The following is a 6,000-nucleotide window of genomic DNA, read 5'->3' as shown; positions in this document are numbered from 1 at the left end:
GTAAGCTGAGTTGGTAGAAAGTAGGGTCATGAAGGTATAAGAAAGATACTAAAAGAGGGAGTTGGTGGTAGCCTTCTCAGAAGTATTCCCCACTAGAGGTAGTCAACATGCTAAGGAAAAATATTTGGTAGTGAAATGACTGGCTACAGCAGTGGACAAAGAAGAAAAACTTGAGACTGGTAGGAGAATAGGGATACCTGTTTGAAATAGCAGCTGCAAGCAAGGGATAGACTCCATCTTAGCTCTGGAAAGGCAGCGGTGCTTTGGAAAAATGAAACTCCATGATCATACCTATAACCTAAGTTGTGAGGTGGGGAGAGTGTCACAGAAGCAAAATGTGGATTAGGTATACAGACAATAGATATAATTTAAAAAGATATGCAGTCTATATTACAGGAACAAAAAAGTACAACTCAGACGATGGCTGGATTATATTTCTTTGCAGTGGGAGGAGTCTCAGAAGGAAGACTGGGGAAGCAGTGATCTGAGAGTAGAGGCGGAGAATTGTTAATATCATTGAAACATGGATCATTGGCAAGTGGAAGTAGAAAACAGAGGTGTTACTATATAGGTCATGGATGGAAGAGAAGGGATAGCTGGAGGTGGAGTAGCAATGTACACTAAAGACGGCATCAAGTATGTGGTAATGAGGGGGGTGGGAAAAAGAGGAGGAGGAGGAAAAACAACAAACCAAGAATGTGGCAAGCAAGTAAACAGGCAGCATCAGAACTAAGGGTAAGTGCCCTGGCAGGTAAGATAGAAGAAAAGAAGGTGGGCTGGTGGATTGATGTAATGCACCTTCCTCCAGAAACATCAGGGGAAGAGGATATGAAACTGGAGAAGAGACTATAGAAGTGTGACAGGAAAAGGAAGATAGTGGTCACAGGGCCTCTGAATGAGCCAGTAGCAGAATGGAAATGTTTAGCTTTCAGAGAATTGAGGGTATAGAAGTTGGCTGAGGTCATTGGTCATGAGTGGTTCAGTCAGCTAGTGCCAGGCTGTGCCAGAAAGGCAGAGGTTCTGAGTGTGGCCTTAAGCAAGAGCCAGGTGAGAGGTCATGGATGCCCAGAAGAAGTCATCATTAGCCATCAGTAATCATGCCACTGTGTCTGTTCTCTGTAGAATGGAAAGGTAATAATACAAAAACAAAGATGTTAATGCAGGATTTTAGGACAATAAAATATGATGTGCTGGAGATGAGGGTCAGTGATTAATTAGAAAGCTGAAAGCAAAAGGAGTACATAAACAAGCTATGGAAATCAAACTCAGATTGAATATTCAGGGGTATTAACAAGTGTGTGAGGAAAAGGCAAAATGACAAAAACAGGAAAAAGGTAAGGCCAGTATGGCTACAAGGAAATGTGAAGCTAATAATTAGTGCAAAAGCAGGGCATGCAGGAGGAGGAAAAGAGGAAGTAGGAAGATGGAGGAGGCATGATACATGGAGATCCATTGGAAAGGCAACAAAGGTGGTGAGGTCAGCAAATGCACATAATGAAAGGGATCTAGTAGAGGGAATTGGGAAGGGGAACAAAGTTTTTTTAGGTGTATAAGAGAAATTAGCAAAGGCAGGAGAAACCTAGCATGGCTGAGCAGAGATGGTGTGTTGATCATGAAAAAAACTGAAAAATCATTAAAACTTGGGAAAGTAAAGGTACAGAAGGAATGCTTTGCTTCACTCTTCAAAGAAGAGACAAAGGAGGAAGTGCCATGCTGGAAGGGAGGAATGGCAGATTGGGGAAAGCAGTGGTCAAACACCAGGATTCGAAAGAAGAAGGTAAAGAAAGGACTGACCGCCTTTGGGGAGGATAAAGCACAAGGAACACATAGGCTACCTCACAAAGTCTGCATGTATAGAGCAGTATGTTGGCAGAGCCCCATATGCAAATCTAATACTAGGCATTGCAAAGTATCTGAGGCCTGAAGGCAACCAGTGTGGCACCCTTGTATAGGGTAGGGGTGTACACAATAAAAATCTGGGGAAGTACAGATCTATTCTGCCAATGGCAGTGGCAGGAAAAGTCTTGGATAGAATACTTAAAAAAGGGAAACTGGCTGCTTTGTTAGTGGATAACAGTCTCTGGGACAGCAATTAACAAAGTTTATGGTCAGAAGGAACTGTTAGTCAAATCTGGTCAAGTTTTATTGCTGAGTTTCAAGTGAACAGGTGTGTACTGGTAGACATGGTCTTCCTAGACTTCAACATATTCTTTAACTCACTCCCACACTGTTGGCTACTGGGAAAACTGGAGGGGTATGGGTGGAGCTAAGACTAGGGACTAGATTATTGTATTACTGAACACTGACTACTGGAATAACTGGAGGGGTGGGGGTAGCACTAAGACTGAGGGGTTGGATTATTGCATTACTGATCATTACCGAGAGACAGAATTGTTGTGAAAGGGATGGTATCAGGAATAAGAAAATGATTAGAGTACCACATGGTCATTCCTAGGCCTATCACTCTTCTATGTGAGTGTCTCAAAGGAATATAAGGGGAGCAGAGAACAGGCTGTCCTCTTTGATGATAACACATATACAGGTGCAGCATTACATGATGAGGAAAAATCTACATAAAAATATGGCAAGTGGACAGCAAGGCAAAAGTTAAGCCAGAACACAGGCAAATGCAATGAACTGCCCTTGGACGACAAGAACCCTTAATCTGAAGTGGCAATGAGGGAGTAGAACTGATGGTAACAGAGCAGGAAGAGGATCTGGAGGTATTGATCATATCTAGATTAATCGAGCATTAGCAGAAAGACAGGACAATTGCAACCAGTTGTAATTTGTGGTACAAGGCTGCTGGGTCTTCCAAAGAAGAAATGGCTAAATGTGTTTTTCATTTATTTTTTCTTTTCTAATTATTATATAGTTGTTGTTTGTGTTGTCTGGAGTCAGACATCCACAGCGGTATAGTGCACATGCACAGAGTTATAGTATCTAACAAGAAAAAAATGTTGACTTACTTGGCTGAACTATCTTTTTAAAATATCCAAGCATTTAGGTGTACTCCTCCATTAAATTATCATGCAGTTACACCTTATTACACTTTCTCCTGCCATTTTTGTGATGAGGAAACACCACTTCGGTGGGGGGTGCTTATGCTGTTTAAAGAAAAAGAAAGAGTCATTGCTCATGCTGCATCATGTGAGATTGGTACATGAGGCCACCTGGGAGAATGAAGCAGAAGTGAAACAAATAAAGTATCTGAGTATTGAACACACTGAACTGTTTTAAACTGTAAGCCGGTACAGTGATGAAGATATTAGATTATTTGTTAACTTAAAGAATAATATTCTGCAAGCCTAGCAAGATTTTGGCTGGCAAACTGACTTTTTAATTCTTGCCACCTACAACAGCAGCACAACATCTTTAATTAACTGGCATGGAAGACACAATGTTACTTACTTAGTTGCTGAATGTGAGATAAGACCTCATACTTTTGAAAAGCTTTTCTTGTTTCTGAAAATAATTATTTGCAACTGGACAGCTATAATCCAACAGTACTATCATTGCATGTATCTTCTCTTCCATTTAGCAGTGACATTTAGTGACCTCTGAAGTGTTAGTACCTGCTATGAAAATGTGTAGAGCCATCTGTGGCAAACATGAAAGTCTATACTGTCTTTATGTATGTAGCTCCCACTGTATTTCATTGTAGAAATAATAGACTGTAGTTTTATCATTACACCACAAGGTGGAGCTCTTTTCAGGAACATAAAAGACTATTTTGAAAGTGAAAGAGGAGACTGGAACACTAGCTGAAGGAGGGAAGACTGAAACAGGGAGCTGAAGGGAAAAAAGAGACTTGCAGCATGACTGGATTTTCTTTTCTAGTGCTTTCGGGACAGGGAAGTGAAGTAGCAGATTGTGTCTGTCTTTTTCTGAAATCCTGGATGATGGTATTTTGTGGAATCAGGAGAAAAGCCTGAAACCAGTAGTTCCACGCATATGATTCAGCAAGAAAGGAGTTCCTTTGGGCATAGTACAGAGAAGCTATAGATGATTACCAGAGTTCTGGCAGGTGATTTTTCTACTTTTCGCATCAGAGGGACCATGGTGCCTGTTCACTAGGATATTCTGGACAGAGTGGTGAGAGGCTTTGGCCATCATTTTATATTTTTATAAGATTGTGGATTCCCCCTTCCCCCCAAATGCTTTGTGGATTACAAATAACTGGGATTCATATGAGCTACAACTTGGGCCCCATCATGCCGGCAGCAAGACTGTAAGTAGTCACTGGCCAGTGAACAGGGTATAATAGAGTGCTTCATAGTTGGTCTTTTTAGAATTGATCAAGGGGGTTGAGGGTGTTAGTTCTACTCAATGACATTGCATTTTCTCATATTTGTATTGTTGCATTATAAATTATCATTGTTCAATGACATTGCATTTTGCTCATGTTAGTACTGCTGCCTTCAAGAATTTTGCTGTTCAATGATATTGCATTTTCTCATATCTATATTGCTGTATTATAACTCTTTTATTGCCTAATTACATTGCATTTTTCTCCTGTGTTTGTATTGCTGCATTATAAAGCTTTACTGCTCAGTGATATTGCCTTCTTTGTGCATGCTTGAATGTCAAGACCTTTTCTGTTGAGTTCTGGGGAAGATGATGGATGTATGGTTTCATTGCATGTATATCTCACCTTACCTTATTGCTAACTGGTGCACTGCTGAAATAATGTGTTTGTGGATGTGCTATTGCCTTTTAAACTAGATGTGTTACCTAGAAAGAAATCTGTCATTCTTGCCACCTTGGTGTGTTGGGCCTAATAGGGGTTTCACCAGAGTCAGGTCGGAAGGAACCCATATCTACTTCAGCTACACCTGCAGGTGCTCTACATTTGGGGGCTTGTCCAGGATTGCCTGTCCTGCCTTGGACTCTACCCTATTCCCCTGTATTGTTGAAAGCAAATCTAGCAGAAACATGAACCCAGAAGTAGCCGCTAAGTGGTGCAAACAGCACAATGCTCAGTTAGAGCACTGCTTAATTCTGGTGTTGCCAGGGGTCACATGGACTGATATGCAAATACATCAAGTCACAGAATACTTACCAGTTGTAGGGAGTGGATTTTTATTAGACAACACTATGGACCCTACTGAGCAGAGCACATTGGCCTTATTAGAATGGAAAAGTCCTTTAGTGTATGAGCACATATCTTAGAGTGTGCAAATTTCAGGTGAGAGTGCAGTCCGTGTGGTAATCCCTGAGAAGTGCACTACCTCAGCAACAGAGAAAATACCTGTGGAAGCTATCCAGGTAGGTCAGAACCTTACACCAGAAGCTGCAGTTTCACTGCCCGTAAATACTATATGGCCTGAAGTTTTGAATGCTTTGGGAAGTATTGTAGAAAAATGCTTAAATCCTACACAGCCATTCACTGGGTTTGGATACTGCAAATTGCATTTCTTTTCTGGCAAACAACCCACACCTCATGGAGAGGAAGATTTTGAATCCTGGATGGATCAGGCTTCACAGGCCCTAGAGGACTGGGATATCCCAGAATCTCAGAAGAAACAGCAGATAGCTGAAAGTCTAAAGGGATTAGCTGCGGATACCATATGCAACCTAAGGATGGGTAAACAAGATTGCACAGCCAAAGACTATTTAGGAGTACTGCAGGATGTGTTTGGAAGGACCGAGAGAGCTGCTGACCTACTGTGTCAGTTTGAACATGCATACCAAGAAGTTGGTGAGAAACTATCTGATTACATTAAGCGATTAGATAAGATGCTTCACCAGATCATTCTAAAGAAGGGGGTGGATCCGAAAGTAGCTGACCAAGTACGGATCAGACAAATTTTACAGAGAGTTCAAGTTATGGACCCCATGTGTGGAAAATGAGGATAAGAAATAGGGAAGAGACTCTAACTTATTCTCAGTTGGTTAAAGGTGAGGGAAGAGGAAGCCCTGTTAGAAGCCAAATCTCAGTGTTCAACAGCAACTAAAACAGTGAGTGAACACCAGCAGGAGCCTATAGCCATTCTCACT

General features: G+C 41.4%; 1 protein-coding gene across 1 annotated transcript in view; it reads right to left on the bottom strand.

Moving 5' to 3' along the window:
* LOC122793641 (probable G-protein coupled receptor 139) overlaps positions 1-6,000 on the bottom strand; it is an 878,014-nt gene that overhangs the window by 597,466 nt on the left and 274,548 nt on the right. The gene's annotated exons all lie outside the window — the stretch shown is intronic.

The sequence above is a fragment of the Protopterus annectens genome, chromosome 2.part0, assembly GCF_019279795.1.
Source record: "Protopterus annectens isolate FY-2018-M chromosome 2.part0, PAN1.0, whole genome shotgun sequence".
NCBI classification, from domain to species: Eukaryota; Metazoa; Chordata; order Ceratodontiformes; family Protopteridae; genus Protopterus; species Protopterus annectens.
Note: the sequence above shows the minus strand (reverse complement) of the source record. Positions and strands in the feature narration are given on the sequence as shown.